Here is a 25134-nt window from a genome sequence, read left to right as displayed (position 1 = left end):
CGCTAGATGTGATTTCTGTATCTGACAAACAAGGAAAGGTTTCCCAGCTATAGCCCTGCCCTCGGGTCCTCGGGTCTGGAATTCCAGGCAGAAGCCTGTAAAGCTGAAACCTTTCTCATGGGACAGGGAAAAGCAAGTTATGCTGCTGATTTTTTTGTTAAGGAAATGCTATCTACCAGTGGCAGCTCCTACCTGCCATCTTAATGGGGGCTGCTGGCACCTCCCGTTGCTCTGCCCACACTTGCCGCCTTGCTGCCTGCTGCACTGCAGCACTGTGAGGGAAGGGGCATGAAATGTGCAAGCTGCAGTCAGTGTAGGGGAAGAAGAAGAATAATCCATAGACTCGCGCATGCTCACTAGCTTCTATGGACTGCGTGGGTTGCAGCCCATAGAAGCGCATTACGGCTGGCAGGGGAACTTGCAAACTCGCACCCCCCTTCTCCCCTGCAGCCTCTAGGGACTGCATCACCTGCTGTTAGGCGCGGCGGTCCATGGCGCCGCTCCGACTGTTGCCAAGCGACGGTCACGGCCGCCGCACCTCCCTCTTCGCCCGCCCGGCGCCTAGCAACGCCAGGACGCCATGCGTGCTGTAGCCGCCGGGTCCCTGGCAACGCTAGGACGCCGGGCGTCCACAGCCGCCGGGTCCATGGCAATGGGGACGCCACTGGCGGACCGCGTTCCCCGTTGCCAGATACTGATTGCACCTGATTAGTTGTTCGTGCAGCAGGGCAGCTGCACGACAACTAGCAATTAGGGTCTGGGGGCTGGTCTTGCTGGCTCTCCTGTTATTGGACAGCAGGGCCTTTTTATTGGAACCAGCACATTGCAGCCTCGCCGGTGATAGCTTCCTGTATGCTGTTGCTGCCCTGCAGAGTTCATTGTCCAGCGTGCTGTTATCTGGTCGATCCTGCTCCCTGTGGTCCTGAGTCCAGGAGTTCAGGAGCCGGTCGTGGGAATCATTCCAGTTCTCTAGTCGAGTGTACCTGTAACAGTCATCTCGGGGTTCTCTCCCGGTTTCGTGATTAGCGGCTTCTGACGCTTCTTGCGGCCTAGGTCGCTGAGTCCTTGTGTTTATTTGTTACTGGTGTTCTTGCGGAGGTTTCCGCTCTCACTGTCCCACCGGGACACGACGGTGCCGTGTAGGGTGCGGACAGTGGAACCTTTGTTGTTCTTTTTCCTTGGTGGCGTGCCGCACATATATTTAGTTTTAGGTTTCTTAGTAGCCCTTGGCTCTCTGTTTTGTTTAGTTAGTGGTCCCCTTGTTATCATCCCGTCTCGGTTCACGCCTTGTCTCACATTAAGACCTGGGGGCATCGGAGTTGGGCAGACCTAATCCACCCTTCAAACGCGGCTGCCGTAGGCCCAAGAAACCACAGTCTCGCAGGCGTGAACTGACCACGCGGGTGAAACAACGGAGGTAGGTTGCTAGGGGTTACCATCACACCTGGCCATTATTTCAGCGTCACGTTCTGGTGCTTTGGAGTTGCTACACTACACCTCTTTGTTCTGAGCACCAAGAACGTAACATTATCACTGTAAAAAAAAAAAAAAAAAAAGTTATTTGTATCTGGGTGGCCTTGAAATTCGGCCTCATGAATCCAGCAGTATTAGGACCGAATCCTAGCCAGCTTTTGGCCAATCAGATTCAGGAACTCACTCAGATGGTTCAGGATCTTGCCCTTCGGGTGAGATCGCAGGAAGATCTTTTACGAGCCTCCCAGGGAATGATTCCTGAACCAAAGATGCATCTTCCTGACCGCTTTTTGGGTAACCGAAAGTATTTTTTTAATTTTAAGGAAGCTTGTAAACTTTATTTTCGTTTAAGGCCCCGATCCTCTGGTACTGAGTCTCAACGGGTCGGGATTGTGATGTCTTTGCTCCAAGGCGATCCGCAAACCTAGGCTTTTGGGTTAAAAGACGATGACGCAGCCTTGCTATCAGTAGATGCCTTTTTTAAGTCCTTTGGCCTTTTGTATGATGACCCTGATAGAGAAGCGTTGGCTGAGAGCCACCTGCGTGCACTTAAACAGGGAAAAAATCCCGTAGAGGCGTATTGTACCGAATTTCGCCGTTGGTCGAACGACTGTAGCTTGAACGACCCGGCCCTGCGCAGTCAGTTTCGCCTCGGTTTGTCTGAAGTTATCAAAGACAGTCTCCTTCAGTTCCCTGATCCAGAGACTTTAGATAAACTCATGGAGCTTGCTATTAAAATTGATCGTCATCTCCGAGAGCGGAGGGCTGAAAGAGGAGCTAATTTCAGGCCTAGTCCATGTGTGTATGCTTTCCCTGAGGATGTCGAGGAGCCCATGCAAATGGGTCTCTCCCGGCTGTCCCCAGAGGAAAGAGCCAGAAGGCTAAATTCTGGACTCTGCTTATATTGTAGTGGCAAGGGACATGTTGCGCGTAATTACCCAAATAAGCAGGGAAACGCTCTGACCAAGTGAATTGTGAGGGGGTTCACTTGGGTCTCCAATTAATCTCCTCTAACGATTCCTTGTTAATTCCTGTAAAAATTTCCTTTTGTAGTCTCAGTTCGTTGGTGTCGGCCTTCGTTGACAGCGGAGCTGCAGGAAATGTTATGGATCTTGTTTGGGCTCAGGCTTTGGGCATTCCGCAGGTACCTTTGGATAAACGTATCACCATGCACGGCTTGGACGGTGGTCCACTTTCTAATGGGGTAATTACTCACCACACACCTCCAGTACAACTGACAGTGGGGGCCCTACATTCGGAGAAAATTGAGTTCTATCTTACCCATTGTCCGGCTGTTCCCTTCGTATTAGGTCACCCCTGGCTTGCTTTTCATAATCCCACCATAGATTGGCGGTCTGGGGAGATTTCCCGGTGGGATTCCTTTTGTGTTAAGGAATGTATTTCCCGTCCAGTCCGGGTCGCGGCTGTCACCCCATAACTTATTCCTTTGGAATATCAGGACTTTGCCGATGTTTTTTCCAAAGGTAATGCGGATATTCTGCCTCCTCATCGGTCCTATGACTGCGCCATTGACCTAGTTCCCGGTGCCTCTCTGCCCAAAGGGAGACTATATGCCCTGTCTGGCCCGGAAACTACGGCAATGGATGATTATGTACAGGAGAGCCTGAAGAAGGGCTTTATTAGGCCCTCGAAGTCTCCATTGAGTGCAGGATTCTTTTTTGTTGAGAAAAAAGATGGGTCGCTCAGACCATGTATTGATTATCGGGCGTTGAATAAGATTTCTGTAAAAAACACCTATCCCTTGTCAAAGTCAGAAAAATATCTCTATGCACACTACCATATTTGCACCTCACACAGGTCCGTGCTGCGCATGCGTACGCTCTCCCGTACGTGCGCATACTCACAGTCGCGGGCACCCGCAGGCGCACGGTATGCGTATTTACGGTAGAGTTTATGTGATCGTAGCGTGCGACTCAATCGTTACATATTTTAACTATATAATGTATTTTGTAGATCATGGTCCCTTTGATAGATTCTGAAAGTTTGGTTAATGTAGAATGTTCATGAACAGAGAAATCCCTCTTTGTTTGATACGAAGGGACAGACAGGAGTAATACAGTGGTGTTTAGTACCCATCGGAAGAGTATTTAATTAGCAATATTCCGGTGTTGGTTTGAAGCGGATTAATCGCTCGTGCGAATAGTTATGGACATAAGAAGTTTATGAACATTTACTGTATTTGCACTTACTTATCCATGCGGCGGGAAACCCAGTTTCCCTCCCACCTGAGCTGTTGGAAATAGTCACGGCCCACCTGTATGAATCAACCTATGACCTTTTGTTATAGTGCGAGGAGGAATTCCTGTGTCCAATGAACAATGAGATTGTAGGGACCATTGAATTGTATTGTGTGTGGGGCATAAATAGACAAGCCGATCACATCCAGCTCTCACTCTTCAACGGTTATCATTGCTGAAAATCGGGAGCTGGATGTCCAGAGGCGCATGCGATCGTTTTCCCCTTGTGCGTAAGTGTTTCTCCGCAACCATATTGTTCTTACTGTTATTGTGGGCCATTTCTCTCTCTCTCTCTCTTCTCCTCTTTCTCTCTTATTTTCCCTTAAAACGTAATTGTATTGTATTGTATTTCCTATGTAGTTATCTGGTTAGGTAGTCTATGTTATATTGTAGTGTATGACTTGTATTGTGTTAATTCTTTTGCAAGTATATCATTCATAATATATATTTATTAGGCGTTGGACCCTAAGCCCAGGTATCTGTGTATTTCTTATAGTGTTTAGTATTCTCAGAGCGTCGGTGACACTCGAACAGCATTTGTGTTAATAAGGTTACACTAGGTTGCATCTACACCCTATTTCTACACTAAGGTGTTACTGCATAATATACTGTTTATGGTTTAGATATAAAGGTTTAACATTGTGAGCGTCAGCGCCGCTGGTGATCTCCTCGTGGTCCCGAGCGTCCGCTACGCTATAGCGAATCATTACGTTAGACGGCAGCCAATAGCGTGCCTGCCTGTGATCTCTTGGCCGTGAGCGAACGTGACGCTTGAGCGTCTCGACTACGGCTAAGCGATTGCTACGCAACGAGCGTACCCTTACGGTACTCCATACGTGAATAGCGTACAGTGTTCTTAGACCTCACAAAGGGTTTTATATAAGATAAATATCTAGCTTTATCACCCTTGCCACTGATTTCGGTACTCTTTGACCAGCTCCGTACTGCCGTCATTTTCTCCAAAATCGATCTTAGAGGGGCTTATAACCTCATCCAAATAAGATCTGGGGATGAGTGGAAGACGGCTTTCAGCACACAGTCGGAACATTATGAATACCTGGTAATGCCATTTGCTCTGTCTAATGCTCCTGCTGTATTTCAGGATCTCATTAACGATGTCCTTCGCGACTTTCTAGGAAAGTTCGTAGTCGTTTATTTAGATGACATTTTGATTTACTCAGAGTCCTCTGAACAGCATATTATCCATGTGCGACTGGTCCTTCAGAGGTTACGGGAGAATCATTTGTACGCCAAACTGTAGAAATGTGATTTCCACATCACAGAAGTGTCCTTCTTGGGGTATATTATTTCTCCAAAGGGGTTTTACATGGAACCAAATAAACTCCAGGCAATCCTAAATTGGACATAACCCACAAACTTAAAGGCAATCCAGCGCTTCTTAGGGTTTGCAAATTATTATAGGCATTTTATTCATACCTTCTCGGATTTAGTTGCTCCTATTGTGGCGTTGACTAAAAAAGGAGCGGACCCTTCCAATTGGTCGCCTCAAGCCAAGTCTGCCTTTCTGGCCCTAAAACAGGCCTTTGTCTCAGCTCCAGTAATTAGACACCCTAACCCAGATCTCCCCTTTATTGTCGAGGTGAATGCCTCAGAAGTTGGAGAGGGAGCCATGCTTTCTCAGGAAGACCCGGAGTCTCTGGAATTACACCCATGTGCCTTCATGTCCAGAAAATTCTCCTCCTCAGAATCCAACTATGATGTTGGTAATCGAGAATTGCTGGCAGTTAAATGGGCCTTCGAGGAGTGGAGGCACTGGCTAGAAGGAGCAAGGCATACCATTACTGTGTTCACTGACCACAAGAACCTGCAGTATATTGAGTCAGCTAAACCGCTAAATGCTCAAAAGGCACGTTGTGCGCTGTTTTTTACTCGATTCAGGTTTATCATCACCTTCAGGCCCGGTTCCAAGAATACGAAGGCCGATGCCCTGTCACGTTGTTTTCTTCCGGTTCACAATAACCATCTGGCAACAACCCCCATTGTCTCATCGTCCGTCATCCGGGCTGGCCTCACACAGGATTTATTTACACAGCTAGTCCAGCTTCAGCAGCAGGCTCCCAGTGTCACTCCTGCGGATTGTCTCTTCGTCCCTGAATTTCTGAGAGGCACTGTTCTAGCTGAATTTCATGATAATAAGGTTTCTGGTCATCCGGGTATTACTAAAACCTTGGAGTTAATCTCACGCTCAGTGTGGTGGCCTAATCTTTCTAAGGACGTAAGAGAATTTGTCCTTTCTTGTCAGGTTTGTGCTCAGCACAAGATATCCCGATCCTTGCCGGTCGGGCAACTCATGCCTCTAGCCATCCCTCTCTGGCCATGGTCACATATTTCCATGTATTTTGTGGTCGACCTTCCTCTTTCAGCTGGATTCCGGGTCATTTGGGTGGTAGTAGCCATTTTAGTAAGATGGCCCACTTCATTGCTCTTCCCCGATTACCCTCCACTCAAGTTTTGGCAGTTTTGTTTCTCCACCATGTCTTCAGGCTCCATGGTTTACCCGTGGATATTGTCTCTGATCGGGGACCACAATTCATTGCCCGTTTCTGGAAATGTTTTGTGCCTCATTAAATATGAAACTCTCTTTAACATCTGGATACCATCCACAGTCAAACGGACAAACTGAACGGGTTAATCAGTCATTAAAACAGTATTTACGGCTGTATTCGGCCAAACTTCAGAATGATTGGTCTGAATTTCTTCCTTTGGCCGAGTTTGCCTATAATAACTCTTGCCATTCTTCCACCAAGGAGTCTCCTTTCTTTTCGGTCCTGGGCTTTCATCCTAGAGCCAATTCCTTTTATCCTCATTTTCCAGTCTCTTTGTTGACCTTAACTTCCCATCTCAGAATGATTTGGAAAAAGGTGCATCTTGCCCCTAAGAAGCCTGAATTCCGAGAGAATTTTTTTTCGGATAGGTTCCGACGCCCGTGCACTTTTAAGGTGGGAGATAAGGTGTGGTTGTCAACCCGTAACATCAAGCTCCGACAACCCTCGGCTAGATTGGGACCCAAATTTATTGGACCGTTTCTTATTGTAAAGACAGTCAATTCAGTGGCTTTTCGGCTACGGTTGCCTAAATCACTCAAAATTGGCAACACTTTTCACTGTTCTCTTCTGAAGCAATATATTTTTTCCAGGAGATTCCCTCGGAAGACTTCCCAGGGTAGACCTCCGGTGGATGTTCAGGGGCAACAAGAGTTCCTGGTGGAGAAGGTTTTAGATTCCAAGGTTTCTCGAGGCCGGCTTTATTTTTTGGTTCACTGGAAAGGCTATGGCCCGGAAGAAAGGTCTTGGGTCCTGGATAAGGATTTACATGCCCCTAAATTTAAGAGATTATTCTTTCAGGAATCTCCTCAGAAACCCAGCTTTAGGGGTTCTTTAACCCCTCCTAAAGGGGGGTACTGTTAGGCATGGCGGTCCGTGGCGCCGCTCTGACTGTTGCCGAGCGACGGTCACGGCCGCCGCACCTCCCTCTTTGCCCACCCAGTGCCTAGCAACGCCAGGACGCCGTGCGCGCTGTAGCCGCCGGGTCCCTGGCAATGCTAGTACGCCGGGAGTCCACAGACGCCAGGTCCATGGCAATGGGGACGCCACTGGCGGACCGCGTTCCCCGTTGCCAGATACTGATTGCACCTGATTAGTTGTTCGTGCAGCAGGGCAGCTGCACAACAACTAGCAATTAGGGTCTGGGGGCTGGTCTTGCTGGCTCTCCTGTTATTGGCCAGCAGGGCCTTTTTATTGGAATCAGCACATTGCAGCCTCGCCGGTGATAGCTTCCTGTATGCTGTTCCTGCCCTGCAGAGTTCATTGTCCAGCATGCTGTTATCTGGTCGATCCTGCTCCCTGTGGTCCTGAGTCCAGGAGTTCAGAAGCCGGTCGTGGGAATCATTCCAGGTCTCTAGACGAGTGTACCTGTAACAGTCATCTCGGGGTTCTCGCTTGTTGGGGTTCTCTCCCGGTTTCGTGATTAGCGGCTTCTGCCGCTTCTTGCGGCCTAGGTCGCTGAGTCCTTGTGTTTATTTGTTACTGGTGTTCTTGCGGAGGTTTCCGCTCTCACTGTCCTCCCCGGTACACGACGGTGCCGTGTAGGGTGCGGACAGTGGAACCTTTGTTGTTCTTTTTCCTTGGCGGCGTGCCGCACATATATTTAGTTTTAGGTTTCTTAGTAGCCCCTAGCTCTCTGTTTTGTTTAGTTAGTGGTCCCCTTGTTATCATCCCGTCTCGGTTCACGCCTTGTCTCACATTAAGACCTGGGGGCATCGGAGTTGGGCAGACCTAATCCACCCTTCAAACGCAGCTGCCGTAGGCCCAAGAAACCACAGTCTCGCAGGCGTGAACTGACCACGCGGGTGAAACAACGGAGGTAGGTTGCTAGGGGTTATCATCACACCTGGCCATTATTTCAGCGTCACGTTCTGGTGCTTTGGAGTTGCCCACACTACACCTCTTTGTTCTGAACACCAAGAACGTAACACCTGCAGCCCTGCAGCACAAGAGAGCTGGCAGAAAGACTTTCCATTGGAAGCCCTACCTGCCAATCACAATTTATCATGTGATTAGCAGATAGTGCTTCCAACTGGGTGCCACTGAAATAACTAAGGGCTCCCCTGTTGTGGAAGATTTTGCACTGGAGAAAAAAAATCCGTCACTGTTAACAACGGGCCTGATTCAAAGATGGAAGCAGAACACATCGCTGCTGCGTCTTTGGGCACAGCAGCAATGTGCAAAAATGTAAATACCACAGGAGGCGTATGTAGGAAAAAGACGCAACCTCCTGCCAGCATCTGCTATCAGAGTGCTGCATCTGAAGACACAGCATCAGATCACCATCGCAACCAGTGATTGCAGCACTCAGCTATTGATGCCTAAACAATGTATGTTTCCTGCCGATTAGGAGGAAAAAACATCAATGGTAGAGCCATCGATGACCATAACTAATTCACATCAGTCCCTGCCCCAAGGGAGCTTACAATCTATATTCTAGAGATGAGCGCCTGAAATTTTTCGGGTTTTGTGTTTTGGTTTTGGGTTCGGTTCCGCGGCCGTGTTTTGGGTTCGAACGCGTTTTGGCAAAACCTCACCGAATTTTTTTTGTCGGATTCGGGTGTGTTTTGGATTCGGGTGTCTTTTTCAAAAAACACTAAAAAACAGCTTAAATCATAGAATTTGGGGGTCATTTTGATCCCAAAGTATTATTAACCTCAAAAACCATAATTTACACTCATTTTCAGTCTATTCTGAATACCTCACACCTCACAATATTATTTTTAGTCCTAAAATTTGCACCGAGGTCGCTGTGTGAGTAAGATAAGCGACCCTAGTGGCCGACACAAACACCGGGCCCATCTAGGAGTGGCACTGCAGTGTCACGCAGGATGTCCCTTCCAAAAAACCCTCCCCAAACAGCACATGACGCAAAGAAAAAAAGAGGCGCAATGAGGTAGCTGTGTGAGTAAGATTAGCGACCCTAGTGGCCGACACAAACACCGGGCCCATCTAGGAGTGGCACTGCAGTGTCACGCAGGATGGCCCTTCCAAAAAACCCTCCCCAAACAGCACATGACGCAAAGAAAAAAAGAGGCGCAATGAGGTAGCTGTGTGAGTAAGATTAGCGACCCTAGTGGCCGACACAAACACCGGGCCCATCTAGGAGTGGCACTGCAGTGTCACGCAGGATGTCCCTTCCAAAAAACCCTCCCCAAACAGCACATGACGCAAAGAAAAAAAGAGGCGCAATGAGGTAGCTGTGTGAGTAAGATTAGCGACCCTAGTGGCCGACACAAACACCGGGCCCATCTAGGAGTGGCACTGCAGTGTCACGCAGGATGTCCCTTCCAAAAAACCCTCCCCAAACAGCACATGACGCAAAGAAAAAAAGAGGCGCAATGAGGTAGCTGACTGTGTGAGTAAGATTAGCGACCCTAGTGGCCGACACAAACACCGGGCCCATTTAGGAGTGGCACTGCAGTGTCACGCAGGATGTCCCTTCCAAAAAACCCTCCCCAATCAGCACATGATGCAAAGAAAAAGAAAAGAAAAAAGAGGTGCAAGATGGAATTGTCCTTGGGCCCTCCCACCCACCCTTATGTTGTATAAACAAAACAGGACATGCACACTTTAACCAACCCATCATTTCAGTGACAGGGTCTGCCACACGACTGTGACTGATATGACGGGTTGGTTTGGACCCCCCCCAAAAAAGAAGCAATTAATCTCTCCTTGCACAAACTGGCTCTACAGAGGCAAGATGTCCACCTCATCATCACCCTCCGATATATCACCGTGTACATCCCCCTCCTCACAGATTATCAATTCGTCCCCACTGGAATCCACCATCTCAGCTCCCTGTGTACTTTGTGGAGGCAATTGCTGCTGGTCAATGTCTCCGCGGAGGAATTGATTATAATTCATTTTAATGAACATCATCTTCTCCACATTTTCTGGATGTAACCTCGTACGCCGATTGCTGACAAGGTGAGCGGCGGCACTAAACACTCTTTCGGAGTACACACTTGTGGGAGGGCAACTTAGGTAGAATAAAGCCAGTTTGTGCAAGGGCCTCCAAATTGCCTCTTTTTCCTGCCAGTATAAGTACGGACTGTGTGACGTGCCTACTTGGATGCGGTCACTCATATAATCCTCCACCATTCTATCAATGTTGAGAGAATCATATGCAGTGACAGTAGACGACATGTCCGTAATCGTTGTCAGGTCCTTCAGTCCGGACCAGATGTCAGCATCAGCAGTCGCTCCAGACTGCCCTGCATCACCGCCAGCGGGTGGGCTCGGAATTCTGAGCCTTTTCCTCGCACCCCCAGTTGCGGGAGAATGTGAAGGAGGATATGTTGACAGGTCGCGTTCCGCTTGACTTGACAATTTTGTCACCAGCAGGTCTTTCAACCCCAGCAGACTTGTGTCTGCCGGAAAGAGAGATCCAAGGTAGGCTTTAAATCTAGGATCGAGCACGGTGGCCAAAATGTAGTGCTCTGATTTCAATAGATTGACCACCCGTGAATCCTTGTTAAGCGAATTAAGGGCTCCATCCACAAGTCCCACATGCCTAGCGGAATCGCTCCGTGTTAGCTCCTCCTTCAATGTCTCCAGCTTCTTCTGCAAAAGCCTGATGAGGGGAATGACCTGACTCAGGCTGGCAGTGTCTGAACTGACTTCACGTGTGGCAAGTTCAAAGGGCATCAGAACCTTGCACAACGTTGAAATCATTCTCCACTGCGCTTGAGACAGGTGCATTCCACCTACTATATCGTGCTCAATTGTATAGGCTTGAATGGCCTTTTGCTGCTCCTCCAACCTCTGAAGCATATAGAGGGTTGAATTCCACCTCGTTACCACTTCTTGCTTCAGATGATGGCAGGGCAGGTTCAGTAGTTTTTGGTGGTGCTCCAGTCTTCTGTACGTGGTGCCTGTACGCCGAAAGTGTCCTGCAATTCTTCTGGCCACCGACAGCATCTCTTGCACGCCCCTGTCGTTTTTTAAAAAATTCTGCACCACCAAATTCAAGGTATGTGCAAAACATGGGACGTGCTGGAATTTGCCCATATTTAATGCACACACAATATTGCTGGCGTTGTCCGATGCCACAAATCCACAGGAGAGTCCAATTGGGGTAAGCCATTCCGCGATGATCTTCCTCAGTTGCCGTAAGAGGTTTTCAGCTGTGTGCGTATTCTGGAAAGCGGTGATACAAAGCGTAGCCTGCCTAGGAAAGAGTTGGCGTTTGCGAGATGCTGCTACTGGTGCCGCCGCTGCTGTTCTTGCGGCGGGAGTCCATACATCTACCCAGTGGGCTGTCACAGTCATATAGTCCTGACCCTGCCCTGCTCCACTTGTCCACATGTCCGTGGTTAAGTGGACATTGGGTACAGCTGCATTTTTTAGGACACTGGTGACTCTTTTTCTGAGGTCTGTGTACATTTTCGGTATCGCCTGCCTAGAGAAATGGAACCTAGATGGTATTTGGTACCGGGGACACAGTACCTCCAACAAGTCTCTAGTTGGCTCTGCAGTAATGATGGATACCGGAACCACGTTTCTCACCACCCAGGATGCCAAGGCCTCAGTTATCCGCTTTGCAGTAGGATGACTGCTGTGATATTTCATCTTCCTCGCAAAGGACTGTTGGACAGTCAATTGCTTGGTGGAAGTAGTAAAAGTGGTCTTACGACTTCCCCTCTGGGATGACCATCGACTCCCAGCAGCAACAACAGCAGCGCCAGCAGCAGTAGGCGTTACACGCAAGGATGCATCGGAGGAATCCCAGGCAGGAGAGGAATCGTCAGAATTGCCAGTGACATGGCCTGCAGGACTATTGGCATTCCTGGGGAAGGAGGAAATTGACACTGAGGGAGTTGGTGGGGTGGTTTGCGTCAGCTTGGTTACAAGAGGAAGGGATTTACTGGTCAGTGGACTGCTTCCGCTGTCACCCAAAGTTTTTGAACTTGTCACTGACTTATTATGAATGCGCTGCAGGTGACGTATAAGGGAGGATGTTCCGAGGTGGTTAACGTCCTTACCCCTACTTATTACAGCTTGACAAAGGGAACACACGGCTTGACACCTGTTGTCCGCATTTCTGGTGAAATACCTCCACACCGAAGAGCTGATTTTTTTGGTATTTTCACCTGGCATGTCAACGGCCATATTCCTCCCACGGACAACAGGTGTCTCCCCGGGTGCCTGACTTAAACAAACCACCTCACCATCAGAATCCTCCTGGTCAATTTCCTCCCCAGCGCCAGCAACACCCATATCCTCCTCATCCTGGTGTACTTCAACACTGACATCTTCAATCTGACTATCAGGAACTGGACTGCGGGTGCTCCTTCCAGCACTTGCAGGGGGCGTGCAAATGGTGGAAGGCGCATGCTCTTCACGTCCAGTGTTGGGAAGGTCAGGCATCGCAACCGACACAATTGGACTCTCCTTGTGGATTTGGGATTTCGAAGAATGCACAGTTCTTTGCTGTGCTGCTTTTGCCAGCTTGAGTCTTTTCATTTTTCTAGCGAGAGGCTGAGTGCTTCCATCCTCATGTGAAGCTGAACCACTAGCCATGAACATAGGCCAGGGCCTCAGCCGTTCCTTGCCACTCCGTGTCGTAAATGGCATATTGGCAAGTTTACGCTTCTCCTCCGACAATTTTATTTTAGGTTTTGGAGTCCTTTTTTTTCTGATATTTGGTGTTTTGGATTTGACATGCTCTGTACTATGACATTGGGCATCGGCCTTGGCAGACGACGTTGCTGGCATTTCATCGTCTCGGCCATGACTAGTGGCAGCAGCTTCAGCACGAGGTGGAAGTGGATCTTGATCTTTCCCTAATTTTGGAACCTCAACATTTTTGTTCTCCATATTTTAATAGGCACAACTAAAAGGCACCTCAGGTAAACAATGGAGATGGATACTAGTATACAATTATGGACTGCCTGCCGAGTGCAGACACAGAGGTAGCCACAGCCGTGAACTACCGTACTGTACTGTGTCTGCTGCTAATATAGACTGGTTGATAAAGAGATGTCTATGTAACTATGTATGTATAAAGAAGAAAGAAAAAAAAACCACGGTTAGGTGGTATACAATTATGGACGGACTGCCTGCCGAGTGCAGACACAGAGGTAGCCACAGCCGTGAACTACCGTACTGTACTGTGTCTGCTGCTAATAATATAGACTGGTTGATAAAGAGATGTCGTAGTAGTATGTATGTATAAAGAAGAAAGAAAAAAAAACCACGGTTAGGTGGTATACAATTATGGACGGACTGCCTGCCGAGTGCAGACACAGAGGTAGCCACAGCCGTGAACTACCGTACTGTACTGTGTCTGCTGCTAATATAGACTGGTTGATAAAGAGATGTCTATGTAACTATGTATGTATAAAGAAGAAAGAAAAAAAAACCACGGTTAGGTGGTATACAATTATGGACGGACTGCCTGCCGAGTGCAGACACAGAGGTAGCCACAGCCGTGAACTACCGTACTGTACTGTGTCTGCTGCTAATATAGACTGGTTGATAAAGAGATGTCTATGTAACTATGTATGTATAAAGAAGAAAGAAAAAAAAACCACGGTTAGGTGGTATACAATTATGGACGGACTGCCTGCCGAGTGCAGACACAGAGGTAGCCACAGCCGTGAACTACCGTACTGTACTGTGTCTGCTGCTAATAATATAGACTGGTTGATAAAGAGATGTCGTAGTAGTATGTATGTATAAAGAAGAAAGAAAAAAAAACCACGGTTAGGTGGTATACAATTATGGACGGACTGCCTGCCGAGTGCAGACACAGAGGTAGCCACAGCCGTGAACTACCGTACTGTACTGTGTCTGCTGCTAATATAGACTGGTTGATAAAGAGATGTCTATGTAACTATGTATGTATAAAGAAGAAAGAAAAAAAAACCACGGTTAGGTGGTATACAATTATGGACGGACTGCCTGCCGAGTGCAGACACAGAGGTAGCCACAGCCGTGAACTACCGTACTGTACTGTGTCTGCTGCTAATATAGACTGGTTGATAAAGAGATGTCTATGTAACTATGTATGTATAAAGAAGAAAGAAAAAAAAACCACGGTTAGGTGGTATACAATTATGGACGGACTGCCTGCCGAGTGCAGACACAGAGGTAGCCACAGCCGTGAACTACCGTACTGTGTCTGCTGCGACTGGATGATAAATGATATAAAAAATATATATATATCACTACTGCAGCCGGACAGGTATATATTATATATTATATAATGACGGACCTGCTGGACACTGTCTGTCAGCAGAATGAGTTTTATTTTTATAGAATAAAAAAAACAACAACACACAAGTGAAGTCACACGACGAGTGTTTAACTTTTTCAGGCAATCACAATATAAGTATACTACTAACTATACTGGTGGTCAGTGTGGTCAGGTCACTGGTCAGTCACACTGGCAGTGGCACTCCTGCAGCAAAAGTGTGCACTGTTTAATTTTAATATAATATTATGTACTCCTGGCTCCTGCTATAACCTATAACTGGCACTGCAGTGCTCCCCAGTCTCCCCCACAATTATAAGCTGTGTGAGTTGAGCAGTCAGACAGATATATAATATATATAGATGATGCAGCACACTGGGCTGAGCCTGAGCAGTGCACACAGATATGGTATGTGACTGAGTCACTGTGTGTATCGCTTTTTTCAGGCAGAGAACGGATATATTAAATAAACTGCACTGTCTGGTGGTCACTCACTATATAATATTATGTACTCCTGGCTCCTGCTATAACCTATAACTGGCACTGCAGTGCTCCCCAGTCTCCCCCACAATTATAAGCTGTGTGAGCTGAGCAGTCAGACAGATATATAATATATATAGATGATGCAGCACACTGGGCTGAGCCTGAGCAGTGCACACAGATATGGTATGTGACTGAGTCACTGTGTGTATCGCTTTTTTCAGGCAGAGAACGGATATATTAAATAAACTGCACTGTCTGGTGGTCACTCACTAGTAAACTCTCTGCACTCTCTACACTTCTACAGTACTCCTCCTAGTCCTAAGCTCCAGTAAATCTCTCTCTCTTATAATCTAAATGGAGAGGACGCCAGCCACGTCCTCTCACTATCAATCTCAATGCACGTGTGAAAATGGCGGCGACGCGCGGCTCCTTATATAGAATCCGAGTCTCGCGATAGAATCCGAGCCTCGCGAGAATCCGACAGCGTCATGATGACGTTCGGGCGCGCTCGGGTTAACCGAGCAAGGCGGGAGGATCCGAGTCTGCTCGGACCCGTGAAAAAAACCATGAAGTTCGGGCGGGTTCGGATTCAGAGAAACCGAACCCGCTCATCTCTACTATATTCCCTACCATATAGACATACATACACATTAAGTCAGTGGTTCCTAACTTTTTTGAATCACGGCTCCCTAGTGTATCAGTGTTTTTGCCATGGCACCCCTAGGCCAAAAGTTATGTAGCCCCTATAATGATAACCATCTTGATAAGGAATGTAAATAGTATTATCCAGATACTATTGGACATAAGGGCATAATGTAACCAAAGTGTAAATATAGGAATATGACTATTATATGTATGTTCATACTTTAATCCCTCTGAACTTTAAACAGCAAAAACAGGGGTATACTAGCTCTATGGGGCTGGAAAACTGGAGGAAGGACTTTTCTAGAATCCCCTCGTGCGTAGAGGAGGAGTACTTGTGCTGGCGCGAGAGAGAGGGAAGAGGACAGCGCGAGGAGGGTGACGGTTTTTACCGTGAGAGCAGGAGAGCAGCAACGGCTGAGGAGAGGAGAGAGCAAGGAGAGCTTCGTATGGAGAGATGGAGCCGAGCGGCTGATCAGGCTACACCGCATTACGATTCCCCTAAAGACCCTCACCAGCAGAGGAGGGAACCGAGGAGAGTGCGGTGGTCGGGTCCCGGAGAGCGGATGGTCCCGGTATATGACACTGCCTGAGGGGGCGGCTGCAAGTGACGTCTCACGGAAATGAGAGGCCTGGATGGGCGGCACTGAGAGAAAGCTCTGGCTGGGATACGCCTACGGGGAGGTGAACAACCCTCCCAGACAGTGATTGAGGGCGGCTATACACAGAGGAAGGAGGCGGTAACATAAGCCCCATATAAGGTAAAAAGGGAGTATATTTACTTAGACTCGACCAGAGAAGGGCCTCTCACAGAAGGGAGTTTAATACAACACCTAGTACAGTGGCACCATACCGAAGGGGATTTTTACAATTACCTTACCCTATTGCATGTAATCGGCACAGCAGTGTTTTAGAGGAATATAATAAAGTCAAGTGACATTCAGCAGTGCAAAGGGACAATAATATTTAGCTGTGCACAGTCTAGACTCCATTCAGGGAATTACTTCAGTCAGATTTTGACCAACCAGATGAACTTACTGCAGCAACAGGTTCAGCTTGGCGTTTAGCTAGTATATCATTTGTCCGTTCAGGGAGCCTAGCATCCGGTATTTCCCTGAGAAAACCTCCCCGGTTACTTACCGACACTAGAGTAAACCAAGCGAAATACATTATTTTCCTCAGACCCACGTCATAAATATTAGCCCAAGACAGTGCAGCAGATTCACGACAAGTACGTGGAAGCAAATGTATCTCAGTTAATTCAGGCTCCATTTCAGTTTCTTACATTTCTGCAGTTTTGGATGTACTCAGCTTTGTACCCTATTTAAAGTGGCAGGACCCGGAATCAGGGAAGTTGCCGCTGGGAGAAGGAATCACCACCGGATCATTATCCTGCAGAGCAGCCCCGGGGGGAGGATCTGTACAACGGAGGTCTACCTTCCATATGGTGCTATGCAAGGAGATGTGAGTAATTACTGGGAGGTCGCCCAGTAGGGAGAGGACACAATAGAGCTACCCCCTTTTCAGTGTTAGTGTCAGCCAGCCTAGCAGCTCCGACACAGGGAGAGAGACTTATAGTGTCAGGAGGATAGTGCACTGCACCACAGGGGAACTGCTTCACTGAGGATAAGCTTATAATCGGTATCAGATGTAGAGCCGATTCAAACGTTACCCATTGTCAATTTCTCCTCATGGCATATTGTATATTCTAATTCAACCTCTGAGTGAGCACTGAATGGATACTATGAAAACTCTGAGGAGCCACATCGCGGGAGGTAGGCCATGAAAGTGAGCCTCATCTACTAGCTTGCTGTACTTTCTACCCCGATAGGGGTCCTAGAAACTTATATCTATATACTGTAAACTGCTTAGCTCCCCAGTATAGGAGAACTGCAAGGTTGAACTCCTACAAATGTCTCTCGCTGTAATGTGTTAATTAGAGTGTATATTGTAGTGGATACACTAACACCCCCCCTCACGAGAGGATCTACAGTATCGGTGGAACCATACTGGTAACAGCCAATAGCATCGAGGTGACAAGTGATATTGATTACACTGCCGGGTCCATATCTCTGACGGAGACCATAGGAGATATAGGTTAACTTCACCTTCACCACTTTCTAGAGACTCTATAACCATTGGGATATATAATTATTAGTGATGTGCACCGGACATTTTTCGGGTTTTGTGTTTTGGTTTTGGATTCGGTTCCGCGGCCGTGTTTTGGATTCGGACGCGTTTTGGCAAAACCTCACCGAAATTTTTTTGTCGGATTCGGGTGTGTTTTGGATTCGGGTGTTTTTTTCAAAAAACCCTAAAAAACAGCTTAAATCATAGAATTTGGGGGTCATTTTGATCCCATAGTATTATTAACCTCAATAACCATAATTTCCACTCATTTCCAGTCTATTCTGAACACCTCACACCTCACAATATTATTTTTAGTCCTAAAATTTGCACCGAGGTCGCTGGATAGCTAAGCGACACAAGTGGCCGACACAAACACCTGGCCTATCTGGGAGTGGCACTGCAGTGTCAGGCAGGATGGCACTTCAAAAAAATAGTCCCCAAACAGCACATGATGCAAAGAAAAAAAGAGGCGCACCAAGGTCGCTGTGTGACTAAGCTAAGCGACACAAGTGGCAGACACAAACACCTGGCCCATCTAGGAGTGGCACTGCAGTGTCAGACAGGATGGCACTTCAAAAAAATAGTCCCCAAACAGCACATGATGCAAAGAAAAATGAAAGAAAAAAGAGGTGCAAGATGGAATTGTCCTTGGGCCCTCCCACCCACCCTTATGTTGTATAAACAGGACATGCACACTTTAACGAACCCATCATTTCAGCGACAGGGTCTGCCACACGACTGTGACTGAAATGACTGGTTGGTTTGGGCCCCCACCAAAAAAGAAGCAATCAATCTCTCCTTGCACAAACTGGCTCTACAGAGGCAAGATGTCCACCTCATCATCATCCTCCGATTCCTCTCCCCTTTCACTGTGTACATCCCCCTCCTCACAGATTATTAATTCGTCCTCACTGGAATCCACCATCTCGGATCCCTGTGTACTTTCTGGAGGCAATTGCTGGTGAATGTCTCCACGGAGGAATTGATTATAATTCATTTTGATGAACATCATCTTCTCCACATTTTCTGGAAGTAACCTCGTACGCCGATTGCTTACAAGGTGAGCGGCTGCACTAAACACTCTTTCGGAGTACACACTGGAGGGAGGGCAACTTAGGTAGAATAAAGCCAGTTTGTGCAAGGGCCTCCAAATTGCCTCTTTTTCCTGCCAGTATACGTACGGACTGTCTGACGTGCCTACTTGGATGCGGTCACTCATATAATCCTCCACCATTCTTTCCATGGTGAGAGAATCATATGGAGTGACAGTAGACAACATGTCAGTAATCGTTGGCAGGTCCTTCAGTCCGGACCAGATGTCAGCACTCGCTCCAGACTGCCCTGCATCACCACCAGCGGGTGGGCTCGGAATTCTTAGCCTTTTCCTCGCACCCCCAGTTGCGGGAGAATGTGAAGGAGGAGATGTTGACGGGTCACGTTCCGCTTGACTTGACAATTTTCTCACCAGCAGGTCTTTGAACCTCTGCAGACTTGTGTCTGCCGGAAAGAGAGATACAACGTAGGTTTTAAATCTAGGATCGAGCACGGTGGCCAAAATGTAGTGCTCTGATTTCAACAGATTGACCACCCGTGAATCCTGGTTAAGCGAAATAAGGGCTCCATCCACAAGTCCCACATGCCTAGCGGAATCGCTCTGTTTTAGCTCCTCCTTCAATATCTCCAGCTTCTTCTGCAAAAGCCTGATGAGGGGAATGACCTGACTCAGGCTGGCAGTATCTGAACTGACTTCACGTGTGGCAATTTCAAAGGGTTGCAGAACCTTGCACAACGTTGAAATCATTCTCCACTGCGCTTGAGTCAGGTGCATTCCCCCTCCTTTGACTATATCGTGGGCAGATGTTTAGGCTTGAATGGCCTTTTGCTGCTCCTCCATCCTCTGAAGCATATAGAGGGTTGAATTCCACCTCGTTACCACCTCTTGCTTCAGATGATGGCAGGGCAGGTTCAGGATTGTTTGGTGGTGCTCCAGTCTTCTGTACGCGGTGGCTGAATGCCGAAAGTGGCCCGCAATTCTTCAGGCCACCGACAGCATCTCTTGCACGCCCCTGTCGTTTTTTAAATAATTCTGCACCACCAAATTCAATGTATGTGCAAAACATGGGACGTGCTGGAATTTGCCCAGATGTAATGCACGCACAATATTGCTGGCGTTGTCCGATGTCACAAATCCCCAGGAGAGTCCAATTGGGGTAAGCCATTCTGCGATGATCTTCCTCAGTTTCCGTAAGAGGTTGTCAGCTGTGTGCCTATTCTGGAAAGCGGTGATACAAAGCGTAGCCTGCCTAGGAACGAGTTGGCGTTTGCGAGATGCTGCTACTGGTGCTGCCGCTGCTGTTCTTGCTGCGGGAGGCAATACATCTACCCAGTGGGCTGTAACAGTCATATAGTCCTGAGTCTGCCCTGCTCCACTTGTCCACATGTCCATGGTTAAGTGGACATTGGGTACAACTGCATTTTTTAGGACACTGGTGACTCTTTTTCTGACGTCTGTGTACATTTTCGGTATCGCCTGCCTAGAGAAATGGAACCTAGATGGTATTTGGTACCGGGGACACAGTACCTCAATCAAGTCTCTAGTTGCCTCTGAATTAACGGTGGATACCGGAACCACGTTTCTCACCGCCCAGGCTGCCAAGGCCTGAGTTATCTGCTTTGCAGCAGGATGACTGCTGTGATATTTCATCTTCCTCGCAAAGGACTGTTGGACAGTCAATTGCTTACTGTAAGTAGTACAAGTGGTCTTCCGACTTCCCCTCTGGGATGACGATCAACTCCCAGCAGCAACAACAACAGCGCCAGCAGCAGTAGGCGTTACACTCAAGGATGCATCGGAGGAATCCCAGGCAGGAGAGGACTCGTCAGACTTGCCAGTAACATGGCCTGCAGGACTATTGGCTTTCCTGGGTAAGGAGGAAATTGACACTGAGGGAGTTGGTGGTGTGGTTTGCAGGAGCTTGGTTACAAGAGGAAGGGATTTAGTGGTCAGTGGACTGCTTCCGCTGTCATCCAAAGTTTTTGAACTTGTCACTGACTTATGATGAATGCGCTGCAGGTGACATATAAGGGAGGATGTTCCGAGGTGGTTAACGTCCTTACCCCTACTTATTACAGCTTGACAAAGGCAACACACGGCTTGACACCTGTTGTCCGCATTTGTGTTGAAATAATTCCACACCGAAGAGCTGATTTTTTTTGTATTTTGACCAGGCATGTCAATGGCCATATTCGTCCCACGGACAACAGGTGTCTCCCCGGGTGCCTGACTTAAACAAACCACCTCACCATCAGAATCCTCCTTGTCAATTTCCTCCCCAGCGCCAGCAACACCCATATCCTCATCCTGGTGTACTTCAACAGTGACATCTTCAATTTGACTATCAGGAACTGGACTGCGGGTGCTCCTTCCAGCACTTGCAGGGGGCGTGCAAATGGTGGAAGGTGCAAGCTCTTCCCGTCCAGTGTTGGGAAGGTCAGGCATCGCAACCGACACAATTGGACTCTCCTTGGGGATTTGTGATTTAGAAGAACGCACAGTTCTTTGCTGTGCTTTTGCCAGCTTAAGTCTTTTCATTTTTCTAGCGAGAGGATGAGTGCTTCCATCCTCATGTGAATCTGAACCACTAGCCATGAACATAGGCCAGGGCCTCAGCCGTTCCTTGCCACTTCGTGTCATAAATGGCATATTGGCAAGTTTACGCTTCTCATCAGACGCTTTCAATTTTGATTTTTGGGTCATTTTACTGAACTTTTGTTTTTTGGATTTTACATGCTCTCTACTATGACATTGGGCATCGGCCTTGGCAGACGACGTTGATGGCATTTCATCGTCTTTGCCATGACTAGTGGCAGCAGCTTCAGCACGAGGTGGAAGTGGATCTTGATCTTTCCCTATTTTAACCTCCACATTTTTGTTCTCCATTTTTTAATGTGTGGAATTATATGCCAGTATCAATAGCAATGGCCTACTACTATATATACTGCGCACAACTAAAATGCACCACAGGTATAGAATGTAGATGGATAGTATACTTGATGACACAGAGGTAGGTACAGCAGTGGCCTTCCGTACCGTACTGCTATATATACTGGTGGTCACTGTGTCAGCAAACTACAAAACTAAAATGCACCACAGGTATAGAATGTAGATGGATAGTATACTTAATGACGACACAGAGGTAGGTACAGCAGTGGCCTTCCGTACCGTACTGCTATATATACTGGTGGTCACTGTGTCAGCAAACTGCACAACTGAAATGCACCACAGGTATAGAATCTAGATGGATAGTATACTTGACGACACAGAGGTAGGTACAGCAGTGGCCTTCCGTACCGTACTGCTATATATACTGGTGGTCACTGTGTCAGCAAACTGCAAAACTAAAATGCACCACAGGTATAGAATTAGAATGTAGATGGATAGTATACTTAATGACGACACAGAGGTAGGTACAGCAGTGGCCTTCTGTACCATACTGCTATATATACTGGTGGTCACTGTGTCAGCAAACTGCACAACTGAAATGCACCACAGGTATAGAATGTAGATGGATAGTATACTTAATGACGACACAGAGGTAGGTACAGCATTGGCCTTCCGTACCGTACTGCTATATATACTGGTGGTCACTGTGTCAGCAAAACTCTGCACTGTACTCCTCCTATATAATATTATACTGGTGGTCCCGACTCCCCAGTCCCCACAATAAAGCAGCACACTGAGCACAGATATGGAGTGTTTTTCAGGCAGACAACGTATACTGGTGGTCACTGTCAGCAAAACTCTGCACTGTACTCCTGCTATATAATACAGCTGCTCCCCAGTCCCCAAAATTAAGCAGTGTGAGCACAGATATATGCAGCACACTGAGCACAGATATGGAGTGTTTTTTTCAGGCAGAGAACGGATAAAACTGGTGGTCACTGATCAGCAAAACTCTGCACTGTACTCCTCCTATATTAATATAAAGCTGCTCCCCAGTCCCCACAATGATATAAGCAAGCACAAATATTTGCATCAACTCAACAATGAATAAACGGAGAGGACGCCAGCCACGTCCTCTCCCTAACATTTCCAATGCACGAGTGAAAATGGCGGCGACGCGCGGCTGCTTATATAGAATCCGAATCTCGCGAGAATCCGACAGCGGGATGATGACGTTCGGGCGCGCTCGGGTTAACCGAGCCATACGGGAGAAACCGAGTATGGCTCGGACCCGTGTAAAAAGGGTGAAGTTCGGGGGGGTTCGGTTTCCGAGAAACCGAACCCGCTCATCACTAATAATTATCATCGTCATCCCAAAGTACTCAGCTACTATTTCGCATAGTCTCCAGGGCCCCAACATGCACACCAACGAACCATTCGAGGGTAGGGAACGTAATGGTAATAAGTATTGCACTGGCGCACGCTTAACTGTTACAGGTACTATTTTGGGCCCCGGGGTTTTATTTTTATTGATGACCGGTTTCCAAGGTCTTTTGTAGTGCATGCAGACATTATTGTATACACATAGAGTATATTAGTATTGAAATGTTTATAGTGATATAGTTATACCTGTGAACAAACAAAATATAAGTACTAAAAGTGGTTGGTTGTGTGGTATTCCTATTTACTAAACTTACCTGTCGCTCGGGATTCCGGAGAAACTCACGGGTACGCTTCTGGAAGACAATAAAGAAGAACATAGGTAAGGTGAAAGTAAAAGTATATACGGTACTACCTTTATGGTATACCAACATTAGTAACATTTCATCATAAGGGCTTTCCCAAGCTAGCCCACCTCAAAACCGCTTGGGTGGAGGCACACTTTAGCCATACTTAGTGGTAACCTTACTTCCCCAAGGGAGTAGCAAGTAGGGAGGGGTTACAGTTACTTATTGAGAAACTCAGCAAAAATGTAAAATTAAGTAAATTGTACTGACCTATCACCCTTACGTACAATTAAGTGGTGGTAGACAGGGTTATATTCTGTTTGCCCCACATATTTTATGACTGCCAGCCACCAGCATTGGTTTTGCCTCAGTGGCGTAACTAGGGGTCTGCAGCCACTGCTAGCGCTTGGAGGAGCGCAGGGCTGCAGGGTGCCCTAGCCGCCGCCACTAATTCTGTTTTGGGAAGGGGGGACACGGAGGGCACAGCGTGCGCCTCTCCTGTGTGTCCCTCCTGGGGCTCCGGCGGCTGCGGCGTGTCTGTTAAATGAAGTGCCCGTTCGTGAGCTCTGATTGATCATTTGATAGACACGCCGCTGCCACCGGAGATGCAGGAAGGACAAACAGGAGAGGCACGCACTGTGCCCTCCGTGTCCTCCTTCCTTAAACAGCACAGTAGCATGGGAGCCCGGGGGAAGGGGGGGCATATTTGGCACCTGGGGGGCATGTTTGGCACTGGGGGAACCTATTTGGCACTTGGGGGGCATGTTTGGCACTGGGGGAGCATATTTGGCACTGGGGGTTGCATATTTGGCACTGAGGGAGCATGTTTGGCACTGGGGGGGGGCATATTTGGCACTGGGGGGGCATGTTTGGCTTTGGGGGAACATATTTGGCACTTGGGGGAGCATATTTGGCACTGGGGGGGTCATATTTGGCCCTGGGGGAGCATATTTGGCACTGGGTAGGCATATTTGGCACTGGGGGCATATGTGTACCTGGCACTGTGGGGGAATATCTGGCACTGGGGGCATATGTGACACTGGGAGCACAGCCCTAGCAACAAGCATTACCCTCTGGTTACAAGCACAACACCCAGCTCATGAAATCCCTGGCAACAAGCATTACCCCCTAGCAACTAGCATGACACCCAGTGCATGAAACCCCTGGCAACGAGCAGGTAATTTAAAAGTAATTAGAAGCCTTACTGTAGGACTTCATGTGTAATGGGCATTGCGGTGTGTGGCATAATGTATCACGGACATTGCGGTGTGTGTCATAATGTGTCACAGGCAGTACGGTGTGTGGCATACTATATCACGGGCATTGTGGTATGTGGTATAATGTCTCAGGGGCATTGCAGTGCGTGGCATAATGTATAAGGGACATTGCAGTGTGTGGCATAGGGTATAACGGGCATTGCGGTATGTGCCACAGGCATTACGGTGTGTGTGGTATACTATATCATGGGCATTGTGGTATAATGTCTCAGGGGCATTGCAGTGTGTGGCATAGTGTTTAACGGGCATTGCGGCGGTGTGTGGCATAGGGTATAATGGGCATTGCGGTATGTGTCACAGGCATTACGGTGTGTGGTATACTATATCACGGGCATTGTGGTATGTGGTATAATGTCTCAGGGTCATTGCAGTGTGTTGCATAATGTATCACGGATATTGCAGTGTGTGGCATAATGTATCACGGACATAGCGGTGTG

The 25134-nt window shown here is 47.8% G+C and overlaps 1 long non-coding RNA gene across 1 annotated transcript in view; it reads right to left on the bottom strand.

Moving 5' to 3' along the window:
• LOC134956668 (uncharacterized) overlaps nucleotides 1–25134 on the bottom strand; it is a 233538-nt gene that overhangs the window by 30977 nt on the left and 177427 nt on the right. The window contains exon 2 of the long non-coding RNA XR_010186076.1: nucleotides 23391–23429. This is a non-coding gene — a long non-coding RNA (uncharacterized LOC134956668). The remainder of the gene's footprint in view (nucleotides 1–23390; nucleotides 23430–25134) is intronic.

This window comes from Pseudophryne corroboree, chromosome 9 (genome assembly GCF_028390025.1).
Source record: "Pseudophryne corroboree isolate aPseCor3 chromosome 9, aPseCor3.hap2, whole genome shotgun sequence".
Taxonomy (NCBI): Eukaryota; Metazoa; Chordata; class Amphibia; order Anura; family Myobatrachidae; genus Pseudophryne; species Pseudophryne corroboree.
This window is presented reverse-complemented; position numbering and strand designations above follow the sequence as displayed.